This window comes from Gossypium hirsutum, chromosome A03, assembly GCF_007990345.1.
Source record: "Gossypium hirsutum isolate 1008001.06 chromosome A03, Gossypium_hirsutum_v2.1, whole genome shotgun sequence".
Taxonomy (NCBI): domain Eukaryota; kingdom Viridiplantae; phylum Streptophyta; class Magnoliopsida; order Malvales; family Malvaceae; genus Gossypium; species Gossypium hirsutum.
Genome location: NC_053426.1, coordinates 81,596,888 through 81,612,433, shown reverse-complemented (window position 1 = coordinate 81,612,433; position 15,546 = coordinate 81,596,888). Strand labels below are relative to the sequence as shown.

At 36.2% G+C, this 15,546-nt stretch overlaps 1 non-coding gene across 1 annotated transcript; it reads left to right on the top strand.

The window, feature by feature from the left end:
- Nucleotides 1-15,032: 15,032 nt before the first annotated feature.
- LOC121226885 (small nucleolar RNA R71) lies at nt 15,033-15,139 on the top strand. Its single transcript, XR_005924562.1, has one exon. It is a non-coding gene; the product is annotated as a small nucleolar RNA R71 (small nucleolar RNA).
- Nucleotides 15,140-15,546: the final 407 nt, after the last annotated feature.

The following is a 15,546-nucleotide window of genomic DNA, read 5'->3' as shown; positions in this document are numbered from 1 at the left end:
GCTTTGGCTACAAGTGTGAAAATATGTGCAGGCAACTGAGTATTAGTTATTATTCCAAAGAGTTCAACGGGAAAATCGATTAAGTAAAAATACATGTGAACATGATTATATGATGAATAAGTGCAGGTATAAGTTTATGAAAATTTTGAGCAATATGCTCGATATTTGAGTGAACTTCGATAATAAAAAAGGATTAAGTGAAATTATGTAAGAGTGAATTTTAGTAGTAAAATAGTGTTGGACAGCAGCAGTTGTGTGAATTTTGAAATTCACCAAAAATTGTGTAAATTGAATTAAATTTCAAATAAATTATGGAATTAAATATTAATGAGTCTATTTTTATATAAAAGAAACAGGGGGAGCAAAAGAGTTATATATTATGTGATATTCTAATTTTTGTGAGATAGTGTTAGAATGAATTCGAGATCCCCTATTCTGACTTGGAAAATTTTTTAAAAATTGTATAAAAATAATTATGGGTTATAATTTATATTCTTAGAATCTTTAATGAGTCTAATTTTAGAAGAAAGAGACAGGATCATTATCCGAGTCTCGTACTATGAGATAAATAAATTTTAGTGAAGAAATGTTGAAGCTATCTAACAGCAAAATAGGAGAGACTTTGAATAATAAACTGTACTATTGGCTAGATAAAAAATTATGAAAATTTTATGGTAGAAATATATATGAGTCTATTTTCTGGGAAAATTTACAGATCTTAATTTGGAGTTTTTTAACTCCAGATATAAATGATTTAGTGACTATAACTCAAGAAAGCAGCTTAACTAGAACATGTGTAAATGTACAATTGGGTTAGTTTTACTATGGAAAGCATGTTAGTAAATTGCTTATTATTTTCATGTGAGCTTACTAAGCATAAAGCTTACCCCCTCTTTTCCATTTCTTTTAGTGTTGTCAGGTTAGCTCAGGGTTGGAGATCGTCGGAGGCAGCATCACACTATTAAGCCAACACCTTGAGAGTATAAACACATATGCTAGAATTATCAAGTAAGTCGCATGTATAGGGACTTAGTTTTATAAAATGTGTGTTATAGGCTTCAAAGTCCTATATAAGGGATGATATGCATGCGTTTAAGATGTTTTAATTTTGGGAAAAAAATTTGTGGCCCAATTTTGCATGTTGTAAATGTTTAAGTCCGGTAAGGCCTCGAACCCTGTCTCGGCATTGGATACGGGTGAGGGGTGTTGCACAAACAGATGGTCAATCAGAATGGATTATTTAGATACTCGAGGATATGTGGAGATGTTGCATTCTTGAGTTTGAAGGTGTGTGGGAAAAATATCTACCTTTGATTGAATTCGCTTATAATAACAGTTTTCAATCGAGCATTAAAATGGCACCATACGAAGCCTTATATGGTAGAAAGTGTAGAACTCCGTTATATTGGTCTGAGCTTAGTGAGAATAAAATTTATGGTATTGATCTGATAAAAGAAATAGAATAGAAGGTGAAAGTAATCCAAGAGAGTCTGAAAGCTACCTCTGATTGATAGAAATCATATGCAAATTTGAAAAGAAAAGATATCAAATTTATGGTCTGTGATAAAGTGTTTCTGACTGTTCCGATTGGAAAAAAGGGCAAATTGAGTTCAAGATTCATCGGACCATATGAAATCATTGAGCGAGTTGGGTCGGTTGCTTATAGATTACGGCTACCATCTAAGTTAGAAAAGATACATAATGTATTTCACGTATCGATGCTTCGACGGTACAGATCTGATTCGTCCCATGTGATATCTCCTTCTGAAATTGAGATTCAATTTGATATGACTTACGAAGAAAAACTGATCCGTATTTTAGCTCACGAGATTAAAGAATTGCGAAACAAGAAAATTCCTCTAGTTAAAGTGATGTGGCATTGTAACAGCCCGATTTAGGGCCAAAATGGAATAGTGGTTTTGAAACCACGAATCTGAGGTTAAAAAAATTTATTTTAATTAAGTTTTAGTGTTTATATTATGATTGCATAATTGTGTGAAAATTTTGTTGCGAAATTTCATCGATTGGGTGTTTAATTTGACGTTTAGGACTAAATTGAAATAGGTGAAAAATATGTGTGTTCTAGTTCATAAAGTACTTGATTGAAATGGGGATTTAAGTAGAGGTCCTTAAATGGAAATTAGACCATTATACTTTATATGGACAAAAATTTGGACATGGATGGAATTTTAAGAAAGTTTAGTAGTAAGGGCATTTTGGCCATTTGCATATTAAATGAAATAAAATGGGAAAAATAACACAAAAATGTGTTCATCTTCATTTAGATGAGTTCTGGCTTCGTGAAGTCGGATTTTTGGGACATATAGTCTCAGGTGATGGTATTCGGGTGGATTCGAGCAAGATTTCCGCGATCATTGATTGGAAACCGCTAAAGAATGTATCTGAGGTTAAAAGCTTTTTAGGCTTGGCAGGGTATTATAGACGTTTTGTCTAGGGATTTTCGATGATTACCTCTCCTATGATTAAGTTGCTACAAAAGAATGTTAAGTTTGAATGGACTAATAAATGTCAGCAGAGTTTTGAAAAGATGAGAGCACGATTGACTGAAGCACCAATTTTAGTACAGCCCGAGCTAGGGAAGGAGTTCGTAATTTATAGTGATGCATCATTGACAGGCCTTGGATGTGTGTTGATGTAAGAGGGTAAAGTGGTAGCTTATGCCTCAAGACAGTTAAAATCGCATGAGAAGAACTATCCTACACATGATTTGGAATTGGCCGTTATTTTCTTTGCCTTGAAGATCTGGCGACATTATTTGTATGGTGAAGAATGCCAAATTTTTACTGATCACAAAAGTTTGAAGTATTTGATGAATCAAAAGGATTTGAATTTGCGACAGCGGAGATGGCTTGAATTATTGAAGGATTATGAGCTAATGATTGAATATCATCCGGGAAAAGTGAATATAGTTGCTGACGCCTTGAGCAGGAAACTCTTTTTACTTTGAGAGCCAGGAATACGGGGTTAGCATTGTCTGATGATGGGTCAATCTTAGCAGAGATGACGGCTAAACCGTTATTTCTCCAGCTGATTTATGATGCTCAAAAGAACGATAGTGAGTTGCGAACCAAGAGAACTCAGTGCGAATTAGGTTACGACTCAGATTTTCGAGTTGGACCAGATGACTGTTTGATATTTCGAGATAGGATATGTGTACCGAAAAATGATGAATTGATTCATAAAATTTTACATGAGGCGCATAGTGGCTGTTTGTCAGTTCACCCTGGTAGCACAAAAATGTATAATGATTTAAAGAAGTTATATTGGTGGCTAGGCATGAAAAGTGACATTTCTGAATTTGTAACCAAATGTTTGATCTGTCAACAAGTAAAAGCTGAGCATCAAGTGCCTTCAGGATTACTCACTTGATAAATTAGCTGAATTATAAATTGCTGAAATTGTGAGGTTGCACGAGGTACCTATGTCTATAATATCAGATAGAGATCCGAGGTTTACCTCGATATTTTGGAAAAAGTTACAAGAAGCTTTGGGCACAAAATTGAACTTTAGTACCGGTTTCATCCACAAACAGATGGTCAGTCGGAAAGAGTAATCCAAGTACTCGAAGATATGCTTAGATGCTGTGTTTTAGAATTTGAAGGCAGTTGGGAGAAATATCTACCTTTGGTTGAATTTGCCTACAATAACAGTTTTCAGTCAAGTATACAGATGGCACCGTACGAAGACTTGTATGGTTGCAAGTGTTGGACTCCTTTATATTGGACCGAACTTAGTAAGAAACAGATTCACGGAGTTGATCTAGTTAAAGAAATCGAAGAGAAAGTAAAAGTAATTCATGATTGCTTGAAAGCTGCTTCAGATAGACAAAAGTCATATGCAGATTTAAAAAGAAAATAGATTGAATTTTAGGTGGGTGATAAAGTGTTCTTGAAGGTGTCACCATGGAAGAAGATTCTGAGATTTAATCGAAAAGGCAAGTTGAGTCCGCGTTTTATTGGGCCGTACGAGATTATTGAGAGGATTGGACCAGTGGTATATCGGTTGGCATTACCGGCAGAATTAGAAAGAATTCATAATGTGTTTCATGTATCAATGTTGCGACGATATCGTTCTAATCCTTTACATGTGATTTCTCCAATAGAAATTGAGATTCGATCGGACTTGACCTATGATGAGGAACCGATTAAGATTTTGGCTCGAGAAGTGAAACAGTTGAGAAAGAAAAGCATAGCTTTAGTGAAAGTGTTATGGCAAAGACATGGAGTAGAAGAAGCTACATGGGAACCGGAGGAAACCATGAGAAAACAGTACCCAAACCTTTTTATCGGTAAGATTTTCAGGGACGAAAATCCCTAAAGGGGAGAGAGTTGTAACAGCCCAATTTAGGGCCAAAATAGAATAGTGGTTTTGAAACCACAAATTCAAGGTTAAAAAAATTATTTTAATTAAGTTTTAGTGTTTATATAATTGTGTGAAAATTTCGTTGCGAAATTTCATCGATTGGGTGTTTAATTTGACGTTTAGGACTAAATTGAAATAGGTGAAAAATGTGTGTGTTCTAGTTCATAAAGTACTTGATTGAAATAGGTTTTTTAAGTAGAGGTCCTTAAATGGAAATTAGACCATTATACTTTATATGGACAAAAATTTGGACATGGATGGAATTTTTAGAAAGTTTAGTAGTAAGGGCATTTTGGTCATTTGCATATTAAATGAAATAAAATGGGAAAATAACACAAAAATGTGTTCATCTTCATTTAGATTGGCCGAAACTTGCATGTTCTCCATAGCTAGGGTTTGTTTCAAGCTTTCAAGCTCAATACTAAGTGCATTCAATCCTCGTTTTTAATGTTCTTTACATTTTTGAAATCATCGTAGCTCGGTTTACCTATTTCTACTATTATTTCGAGTTAGGGTTTATGTTTAAAAATTTACCCATGAATGATATGCATGTATTTTGATGTTTGATGGTAGAATATGAATGTTTGAGGTTAGGAGAACGATCTTTTCTAAGCGATTTTTAGCGAAAACGAGCAAAATGGTATAATCGATAAAAATACCTAATGCTCATAAGTGCATGTTAGAGTGAGAATTTGATGTTGTCATAGAAGAGAAAAATGTTCAGCATGTCATAAAACATAAGAATAAGGGCTGAAATTAAATTTCCAAGCCTAGGGGCAAAATCATAATTTTGTAAAAGTTAGGGGGCAAAAATGTAAATTTTCCATAATGTGATTTTTGGATTGAAATAAATAGTATGAGTGTTAAATGAGCTAAATGTGTTGTTATAGATCAAGAAAGGCATGGGATCGACCTCGAACGGGGGAAGGAAATGGTTTTGGACTAAATTGCAAAATTTCCATATTTTGCACTGAGGTAAGTTTGTATGTAAATAATACATTAACTTCATTTACATTTTTATATTTTAGCCTATTTTATATATTTTAGTTGATTTTGAATCATAAATCAACTATTGGAAGAATGGAAGTAAATAATAGCGAGAGAAATCCCGGTTGAACTTTCAAAAAGATTGAATAATATAGATGAAACGTAGCTAGGTCACATGTATGGTGCTGAGTGCACATCATGTTTACAAGAGAGCTACGAGATACTATGTAGTAGTTAGGTCGCATGTGTGATACGGGATGTATCCTATGTAGACAAAAGAGCTACGGGACAAGATAAATGTAGCTAGGTCGCATGTGTGATTCCAAGTGAAGGATACCATGTAGACAAGAGAGCTACGAGATAAATTGGCTAGGTCACATGAGTGGTACTAAGTGTTCACCATGTGTACAAGAGAGCCGAATTATATGAAATATGATGGTGGGGCTGTGTGCTGAAACCATCAAGTATCAAGGATTGATCCGAATTGTTCAACGGGATGGTTTTATGGTGACATTGTAATCATGGACCTATACTTGTGATGTATGAAATGTGGTGAAAATGAATTGTGATATGCATGTCAAAATGAGGTTAATACAAAGAAAGTGTGAAAGAGTGAATTAGCAATAATACTGTTTTGGACAGTCGCAGTGACGTGAATTTGAAAAATCACCAAAAATAGTATGAATTTAATTAGAGGCTGAATGAGATATGAAATTAAATCTTAATGAGTCTATTTCCATGTAAAAGAAGCAGAGCAAGTAAAGGAAATCTATATTTTGAGATATTTATATTTGAGTGTCACTCGCGCAGAATGACTATGTGATCCCCTGTTCTAACTTTGAAAAATCATTAAAAATTGTACAAAGAAAAAGAAATATAGTTTATATTTATAGATTCTTTATTGAGTCTAGTTTTAAATGAAACAAATTTCATGGCTATTTGAATTGTGTACAGGGAGAAATTCAATTCGTAGTGAACAGAGGTCAGATCAGTCGAGCTGTATAACAGGGGAAATTTTAACTAAAAAACTTTACTAATTGGTTGGACCAAAAATTCTAGAAAATTTTTAGCAAGAAGTAATATGAGTCTATCTTTAGGAAAATTTTACGGATTTCAATTTCGAGTTTTTTAACTCGAGTTATGATTTATTTAGTGAATATGACGCAGGAGCAGCTTGACCAAAGTGGAGTAAATTGTGAAATTAAAAGTAGATACACTTGAGTTATTGTGTAAACATATTAAATTATTTATTCATTATTTATATACTTGCTTTCTAAGCTATAAGCTTACTTCTTTTCTCTGTTTGGTCTTATAGTGTCGTCCAGCTTGCACAGGAGTCAAGGATCGTTGAAGATCTGCCTACACTATCAATACTTTTGGGTATTTGAACTGAACATTTTGAATTATGGCATGTATAGTAGACTTAGTTATTTTGTTACGTGTCATAATTGCCTAGGTTTAAAATATTAATTATAGTATTTGACCGATTATTTTGTACGAAGCCTTTGAAATTGGCTAGTATTGTTAAAGGCATATGTTATAATGATTCATGATCTAATTGCATGTCATATTTTTTTCTCGGTTTTATTTAATAGTATGTACTATGATTTGTTAATACCTCGTACCCTGTTCCGGCGACGGATACGGATAAGGGGTGTTACAGGCATCATCATGGTGCTGAAGAGGCTACGTGGGAGCCTGAAGATTCAATGAGTCAACAATATTTGAATCTGTTTAACGGTAAGATTTTCAGGGACGAAAATCCTTAAGGGGGGAGAATTGTTATAGTCCGGTTTTGACCCTAGCCAGAATAGTAGTTTCGGGACCACAAATCTGAGTCTGAAAAATATTTTAATATTATTTTCTGTGTCTGTGATATGTGAATTTATATTTGCGAAATTTCTGTGATTTAATTTGTCTGTTTCTGTGCTTAATTATGAATGAGGACTTAATCGCGTAAAACGAAAAAGTTGCATGCTAATTGTTAAAGTGCCTATTTGGCATGGCTTTCTATAGTAAAGGTGCTTAAGTTGTTATTAAACCACTGGAAACATGAGTGGACTATTATGGCCTTATTATGATGATTTATTAATGGCTTAATAAATGGGGCAAAATTGGTATTTAGTATTCTACGTTAATTCAAGTAAACAAAATGCATGAAATTAGCCATTTCCCATGTGTTCTTGCCGAAAATACCAAGCAAAATAAAAGGAAAAAGAGCCTTAGGGTTTCGGCATTTGCAAGCATCAATTAGGTATCTATTTTTGATCAATTTTTGATAATTTCTACGTTTCTGTGATCGTTGCTTAGTGTTCTTCAAAACCCATGTCTGAATTTTTGTTTCTGTTAAAGATTTCATCAAATGCCATTGTTGATATCATGAGTTTTTTGATGTTTGTGAATGAATTATGAAGGCTTGGTAGATGGTTCATAAATTTTGTCTTTGAGTTTTTGATGAAATTGAGCTATTTGGGCTAAATTGTGAAAACAATGTTTTGGGGACTAAATTGTAAATTGAACATGTTGTATGGGCTTATATATAAGCCATGAAAATTTGAATAGCCCTTGTTACAAATAAAGTTTGCATATTTGTGATTTTATGAAAAATGGACTAAATTGCCAAAGTGTGAAAATGTAAGGGCTAAAATGCAAAGTGCCCTAAATATGTGTATATGGATTATATTGAATGAAATGAATGATTGAATGGATGAATTTGTATTGTATTAGATCAAGAACAAAGAAAATCTGACTTAGATCGGGGGAAGTCCAAAATAGTTGAATAGTCGACTCGTTTTATCAAAAAATTCGTCCGAGGAAAGTCAAATTACAATTACGTATTAATTGAAATAAATTCTGCACATATAAACTGTAATCTATATTAGATGGCCTTGAGTGCCTGATGAATATCTTTGGAGTAAAATATGATAATATGTTAATATCTGAAAAGCTCTGTATGTTTCTAAGAAAAGTTGACATCTGTTTGAGACATCATGTAAGACCGTGTCTGGGACATAGACCTCGATTGAAATTTACGTATAAGACCATGTCTGGGACATCGGCATCGTATCTGCGTGTAAGACCATGTCTGGGACATAGGCCTCGATTGAAATTTATGTATATGACTATATCTGGGACATCGGCATCGTATCTGATTTCATGTAAGACCATGTCTGGGACACAGGCCTCGATTGAAATTTACGTATAAGACCATGTCTGGGACACGACATCGTATCTGATTTCATGTAAGACCATATCTGGGACATAGGCCTCGATTGAGATTTACATTTAAGACCATATCTGGGACATCGGCATCGTATCTGATTTCGTGTAAGACCCTGTCTAGGATAGAGGCTTCGATATTGAATTACATGTAAGACCACATCTGGGACGTCGGCATTGTACTTGTTTTTGAGCATCTATATTGTTTCTGACCTGTCTGATGATAGCGTACGAAATCTAAGATTGAGTATATGAAATGTATAAACTATGCAAGTACGTTTGTATCGTACTAAATTTCTGAATATGAAAAACTCTGTCTCTATGAAATATGAATGGAAATGAAAAATGACATATATGCAAACAAAGGAGCATGGTTAAGTTTATGAATTATTCTATGAAATGGTTGTGAATCTATATGGGTGAATTGTATATATATGCTTTAGTAGTTAGACCAATTGTATTTGGCTTACTAAACTCCATGTAGCTTACTCTGTGTGATTTCTGTCTGTTTTACAGTTACCGTAGCTACTAAAGGCTCGGGGATAGTCAAGGATTGTCACCACACTATCGAACTCATTTTGGTAATTTTGAAAGTGTAAATTTTAAAGTATGACATGTATAGGCTAGAATGTCTAAGTATGTAAGTTTTGAATTGTATATATGTTAGGCAATAAGAGTTGGCTAACAAATGATAATGTTGTTTATAGTTTTGGTACTTGATTGATGATGCCAAATGGTATATGGTTGTAGTGTTTTATGAGCTAATATGTATTTGTTATAATAAAGCATGTTATGAGTATGAAATTGGTTGAAAATTTTAGGTACAAATGTTGTTTATTATGGCTTGTAGGGATAACCTTTAAAAAGAGGTGGCAATTTGGCTTAAATCAAACCTGCATGGTGCCACACGGTCAGGGGACACGGGCGTGTCATGTGGCCGTGGGCTAAAGTCAGTAGCTACCTAAGTATCACACGACTGCAGCTCACGGGCGTGTTTGTTTGCCGTGGGTGAAAGTTAGTATGCATGCTCTGTTTTGGCACGGCTGGTTCGAATGGGCGTGTCTGATGCTCGTGTAGGGCGCACGGCCTAGTCACACGAGCTTGTGACCTCTATAGAATTGGAAATTTTTAAAAGTTTTGAACTTTATGAATATGTTCGGTTTAGTCCCGAATGTCTCTTAAAAGCACATTTTAGGTCTCGTATACCATCTTAGGAGATGATTGCTTATGAAATGATGTTATATGATATCTGTAATTCTGAATTGGTTTAAAATGTTCTGTTTGTCTGGTAATTCCTCGTAACCCTAATCCAATGTCAATTATGGGTTAGGGGTGTTACAATTTTATTGGTATCAGAGCTATGGTTTAGTAGTTCTAGGACTACCATAGCGTATATGAGTCTAGCTATACATGCCATATATCTGAATCTGTGATAGTGTGATGACTCCTGACTTTGAAATGTGCTTTTATATAGCAAATGGATCTCGATAGAGCTGTAGCTGACGATGTTGAAAGCAATGTGCCTGCTCCCGTGCAAGGGACGGTGCAAGCTGATTCTAGACCAGCTGCGAGTAGCCGTGATGGTGAGGCTAAGCAAACCTTCTATCAGATGATGAATGAATGGTTCACCCAATACATTAGAACCAATCCGACTGTACAACAACCTCCACCCTCGGTTAATCCTTCTCAAACTCCTGATATGCCATGAGTGAATTTGGTACAATTGAGTAGACCACCGGTTGATAAGATTAGAAAGTATGGGGCTGAAGAATTTTGAGCTACAATGAATGATGATACTGAAAGAGCCGGATTCTGGTTAGAAAATACAATACGAGTGTTTGATGAAATGTCTCTGAGTCCGGAGGAATGTGTTAAATGTGCCGTTTCACTTCTGAGAGATACGACGTATCATTGGTGGAAAACTTTAATATCTGTAGTCCCGAGTGAACGGGTTACTTGGGATTTCTTTCAATCTGAATTCTGGAAGAAATTCATTAGTCAGCGATTCATCAATCAGAAACGTAAAGAGTTTCTAGAGCTTAAATAGGGCCATATGACTGTCACTAAATACGAATGTGAATTTGTGAGATTGAGCCAGTATGCCCGGAATGTGTATCAAATGAAGCAATAATGTGCAAAAGGTTTGAAGATGGACTAAACGAAGATATCCGTCTATTAGTTGAGATTTTGGAGATTAAAGAAATGGTAGTGCTTGTTGAACGAGCATGTAAAGTTGAAGAATTGAGTAAAGAGAAAAGAAAAGCTGATTCTGAAGCTAGAGATGCTAGAAAGAGATCTTCAAGTAGATCATTTCAGTCTATGTCAAAGAAATTTCGAGATGATCAAAGCTGTCCAAATGCTAATGGGGGACATTCAAACCGAGATCGAGCTAGATCGCATTCAAACTTCAGAGTCCCTGCTACTTCCTTTGCAAGTGTTAAGAATGTTCGATCTGAGAGACCTGAATGTAAACGCTATGGTAAAAGACATCTGGGAAATTATAGATTGAATGACCGAGCCTGTTTCTGATGTGGATCTCTGGACCATTTTGTAAAAGATTGTTCTGAACCTATTGAGCAAGAGAATGTATAGAATCTGAAACCGAGCAACACCTCAGCTAGAGGTAGACCTTCAAGAAATTCGAGAAATGCAAGTGGTGGTCAAAGAGCTACTGGGGATACTGCTGTTAGATCTGAGGCCAGAGCACCTGCCAGAGCCTATGCTATTTGAGCTCGTGAGGAAGCTTCGTCACCAGACGTGATTACTGGTACTTTTACTCTTTATGATACTTCTGTGATTGTATTGATAGATCCTAGATCAACGCATTCTTATATCTGTATGAATTTTGAACATAGTAAGACTTTGCCTGTAGAGTCTACTGAATTCAGAATTAGAGTATCGACCCCCTTAGGCAAAGGTGTTTTGGTTGATAAAGTCTGCAAGAATTGCCCGTTATTGATTTGAGATATCTGTTTTCCTGCTGATCTGATGCTTTTGCCTTTCGATGAATTTGATATGATTTTGGGAATGGACTGGTTGACTTTGCACGATGCTATTGTGAATTGCAAATGAAAACTCATTGATTTAAGGTGTAAGAATGATGAGATAATTCGAATTGAGTCTAGTGATCTGAATGGACTACCTGCTATGATATCTACAATGAAAGCACAGAAATATGTAAAGAAAACTTGTCAAAAGCAAATACAATAGCAAGTAACTCTTTTTCTGTTACCGTATAGTTCAGTTGAGCTCCTGTAAGAGTCCGACTTGCATAGTAGATGGGATGGAAAACTTTGTTCCTTCGCTGGCCCATAACAGCTCCTATCGCGAAGTCGGTTGCATCACACATTAATTCAAATGGCAAATCCCAGTTTGGTGTGACGATTATGGGTGCTGTAACTAATTGACTCTTAAAATCCTTGAAAGCTTTTAAGCATTTATCATCGAACTTGAATGTCGTGTCCTTCTCCAATAGTTTGCATAAGGGTTTAGCAATTTTAGAGAAGTCCTTGATAAATCTTTGATAGAAACTGGTGTGGCCCAAAAAGCTCCTAACACCCTTTACAGATGTTGGAGGTGGGAGTTTCTTGATAACATCTACCTTTGCTTTATCTACCTCTACCCCATGTCTCGTTATCCGATGCCCTAGAATAATTCCTTCTTGCACCATGAAATGGTACATTTCCCAGTTAAGTACTAGGTTCGTTTCTTCGCATCGCCTTAGTACCTTAGCTAGATTGGCTAAGCAATCATCATAAGTATCTCCAAATACTGAAAAGTCATCCATAAAAACTTTCAAGTACTTCTCAACCATGTCAGTAAAAATAGACATCATACATCTTTGAAATGTAGTAGGTGCATTACATAAACCAAATAGCATGCATCGAAATGAAAATGTACCGTACGGGCAGGTGAATGTTGTCTTGGGTCGACCTTTCAGTGCTACTGTAATCTGATTATACCCCGAGTATCCATCGAGAAAACAGTAATAGTCTCACCCTGCGAGTCTATCCAGCATCTGGTCCAAGAACGGTAAAGGAAAGTGATCTTTCCTAGTCGCTTTGTTCAACTTTTGGTAATCGATGGAAATCTTCCATCCTGTAACTGTTCTAGTTGGTATCAACTCGTTATTCTCATTCTCTATGACTACGATACCTCCCTTCTTTGGCACGCACATGACCAGACTTACCCATGAACTGTCTGAGATAGGATAAATGATACCCGCATCTAACCACTTGATAATCTCCTTTTTCACCACGTCCTTCATGATGGGGTTAAGTCTTTGTTGTCCATCAATCGTCCCTTTTTCGCCATCTTCCAGGATAATCTTCTGCATGCATACAGATGGACTAATACAGCGGATATCGATAATGGTCCATCCGATAGCCTTCTTGAATGGTTTCAACACCAAGATGAGTTTCTCTTATTGCTCAGTAGTTAATTCTGCTGAAACAATCACAGGCTGAGTAGGAGAGTTACCTAAATAAACATATTTCAAATGTGAGGGAAGTACCCACAGTTTTAATTTAGGTGGCTCCTCGACTGACGCTTTTGGTTGGGCATAATCCCTATTCCCCAACTCCAAAGATTCAAAGCCAGATTGCGGATTAAATTCCCTTTGATTAGCTTCTAACAAAGCTAAGTATTCATCCTCCCCTTCATCATTTGGAGGATCTAATGTCAAAATTTGTTCCAATGGATCCTCAACATAGTTGAGCTCCTTTTCCACTATTAAATCCTCTAAATTGGATATTGCAGAATAATCATCAATTGTGTCAAGAAATCGCATAGACTTAAAAACGTTAAATGTTACTTGATCATACTGAACACACATAGTAACCTTGCCCTTCTGCACATTAGTAAGGGTCCTTCCGGTTGCTAAGAATGGTCTTACTAGGATAATCGACACTTCTTTGTCTGTATCAAAATCTAGGATAACAAAATCAACAAGGAAGATAAATTTATCTACTCATACTAATGCATCCTTGATTTTTGCTTCTGGATGTGCTAAGGATCGATCTGCTAGTTGAAGTGTAACTGTAGTAGGTCTAACTTCACCTATCCCCAACTTTCTAAATATTGACATAGGCATCAAGTTTATACTTGCACCCAAGTCACAAAGTGCCTTACCACAATACATCGCTCCAATGTTGCAAGGTATGGTAAAACATCCAGGATCCTTCAACTTTGGGGGTAGTTTGTTTTGAAGATATGCATTGCATTTCTTCATCAGAGTTATCGTCTCAAATTCTCCAACTCTTCATTTTTTGGACAGGATATCCTTCATGAATTTGACGTAGTTTGACATTTGTTCAAGTGCTTCCACCAACGGGATGTTGATGTGAAGTTGCTTGAGTACATCTAGCAATTTCTTAAATTGAATTTCCTACTTTTTCTTTTGAAGTCTTTGAGGGTAGAGGGGTGGAGGTTTCTTTATTGGAACTGGTTGATTCATTTTCTGCCACAATTCTGCATCTAACAGAGTTGGTAGTTGATCAGAATTAGCTGGTTTTGGAATTACCTTGTCGAGTTTTACAGATTCTGGTTCTTGTGAAACTGGAATTTCAACACTCAGTTGAACTTCCTCTGAGTCTTGAGCATCAACTAGCTCTTTTTCAGCTTCGATAGTGTTGGGCTCTATTGTCTTTTCACTCCTCAATGTTAATGATTTGCAATGTTCCTTCCCCACATTTCTTGAATTCTCTGTATCACTAGGTAAAGCACCTTGTGGTTGATTTCTGAGTTCAACTACAAGTTGGCCCATCTTGTTCTCCAGATTCTTCAATGTAGTTGCTTGGCTTTGAATTAAGGCATCATTTTTCACCATGTATGCCTTTAGTAGATTTTCTAAGCTATTAGATCGTTCAATTTGAATTGATTTCTGAACTTGTTGGGAAAAACTAGATGGCTGGGTCAGTCTAGGTTGGGCGTAATTGTTACTGGTTCCAACCCCTTGGTTACTCCAGGAAAACTTTGGGTGGTTTCGCCATGATGGGTTATAGAAGTTGGATTGCAGTCCTTGCCTTCCTCGATTTTGGTTCTGGTTACTCATGTAATATATGGATTCAGGGTTGGATGGACATTCTTCGAACAAATGTCGTTCCCCACAATAAACACAGGTTATACTCTCAAATTGGTGAGGTGGTTGGGCTGCAAAACTATTAGACCCATTGTTGGTAAGATTCTTAAGCATTGAGAATATTGAGAATACCTGAGATGCGAGTGAAGTGAGAGTGTCCACTTCATGTATTCCAGCGACTCGTCTTCCTAACGCGGCTCGATTGGTTGGCCATTGATAATTGTTACTGGCGATCCTCTCGATGATTTCGTAAGCCTCATTATAAGACTTAGAAATGAGAGCACCGTTAGCAGAAGCGTCCACTACCATCCTCGTGTGAGCATTGAGACCATTATAAAATGTTTCAAGTTGGATGCAATGTGGGATTCCGTGATGAGGGCATTTTCATAATAGTTCTTTGTATCATTCCCTTGCCTCATACAAGGACTCATCATCCATTTTTTGGAAGGCAGTGATCTCGTTCCTCAACTTAGCATTCTTGCTAGGTGGGAAATACTTCATGAGAAATCTTTCGACTAACTCTTGCCATGTAGAAGTTGAGTTTGGTGGTAATGAATTCAACTAAGCTCGAGCTCTGTCCCTTAGTGAGTACAGGAACAACTTCATTCGTAATGCATCTTCAGGTGCTCCAGCTAATTTGAAAGAATCGCTCACCTCCATAAATAATCTTAGGTGAAGATGAGGATCTTCAGTAGGCATTCCACTGAATTGGCCCACAGTCTGAAGCATCTGGAACATGACTGGCTTTAGCTCGAATTATTGTGCCTCGATTTCGGGTCTCCTAATACCCGAATTAAGATCGTTAAATACTGGTACAACATATTGTCTTAAGGCTCTATCCCTATCGTTAGCAATAAGGATAGGATTTTGAGCAAGGT